Source organism: Leptonychotes weddellii, chromosome 1, assembly GCF_054177405.1.
Source record: "Leptonychotes weddellii isolate Sample4059 chromosome 1, ASM5417740v2, whole genome shotgun sequence".
Classification (NCBI taxonomy): Eukaryota; Metazoa; Chordata; class Mammalia; order Carnivora; family Phocidae; genus Leptonychotes; species Leptonychotes weddellii.
The window spans coordinates 39,288,121-39,289,497 of record NC_138369.1 but is presented as its reverse complement, the minus strand read 5'-3'; the positions used below and the strand labels follow the sequence as shown (position 1 = coordinate 39,289,497).

Sequence of the window (1,377 nt, the reverse complement as noted above, 5' to 3'; positions counted from 1 at the left end):
AGTGATTCCACATGTCCAGGGAAAGATGCACGTTCGTTAAAGATCTGAGAAGACCTTAAGTTTACAGTTCAGGCTGATCCTTGGCATAGAAGCAGCCTACAACAATAAAAACACAAACACAAAAAAGCAAAAATAAAAAAACAGCAAGACTTGGAAAGGGGGAGAATCTGATTTCTAGAGTTACCACATCATTAGATTCAAATGTCCAGTTTTCAACAAAAATATCACAATGCATACAAAGAAATAGGAAAGTATGACCCATCCAAAGGAAAATAACAAATCAATAGAAACTGTCCCTAAAAAGGATATACTTGGATATTCTTGGATTTTTGAATTTCTGTATAAAATTTACAAGGAGCTAATTTATGTTATCCATTTATGTTTTAAAAACACTTGCTGAGATTTTGATTTGGGTTACACTGAATCTATAGACTAACTTAGAGATAATTAATATATTACTATATTAAGTCTTCCAGTCCATGAGCATTGTATAATTTTTCATTTAATAAGATTTTCTTTTTTCTTTCTTTTTCTTAGTTTAAATAAAAGAGGGAATTTATTAGATGAATACAAAGGTTCTTGGGGGGATTCCAACAGCTGTAATGGCCTAATAGCTAGAAGCACACCTTTCTGAAGGGCAGATCATGTTGTAATCACAAACTTCTACTTCTGGGTTTTGCAAGATCATGAAGAGAATATCCTAGAAGGCAGTCCTCCCTATATAGTGCATAAGGGACTAGAATGTGGATTCATTTCTGCTTGCTTTTTGATCCTTATATTCCTTTATTCTGGCCTATTTGTCAAGCACATGTTGGCAGATATTCATGAGCTCATTCAGACCTCTCCAAAATGGTTCAACAGCTGAAAGAGCACCTCAAGTCTGAATATGTAAATTGATTTTGCTCTCTGAAGAATGGGTTGTAGTGTAACTACAAAATTCCACTTCAGATTCTTCATGATCATGTAACAAAGAGAATTCCTAGGGTATGGTCCTCCTTGTGCAATACAAATGTTATACAGTGTCTATCTGTTCCAGCTGCCTGGACTGTTTCCAGGGCTGTCCTCCTCTAGCTTTTAGCCACTGAGGTCTTCAATCCAGTTGTTTTTCTCTCCAGCTCCTGATTCTTTTTCATCGTATGGTGGGGGTGGGGGGGTTGCCTCTTCTGGGATCCTCTGGTGGTGCTGGCTGGTTGGAGGCTTTAACCCATATCATGAAACATGTGGGAGAGGCAGCTAGTAAGGTTTTCTTTATCTCAATGTTTTTAATAGGATTTATTTTTAGAGCATTTTTAGAGTCACAGCAAAATTGAGTAGAAAGTACGGAGAGGTCTCATGTATCCCTGGCCCAACACACTCACAACCTCTCCCACTATCAAC

General features: G+C 37.3%; 1 pseudogene; it reads right to left on the bottom strand.

Moving 5' to 3' along the window:
• Window positions 1-736: 736 nt before the first annotated feature.
• Window positions 737-1,133, bottom strand: LOC102748056 (DNA-directed RNA polymerases I and III subunit RPAC2 pseudogene; annotated as a pseudogene).
• Between the last annotated feature and the right edge of the window lie 244 nt (window positions 1,134-1,377).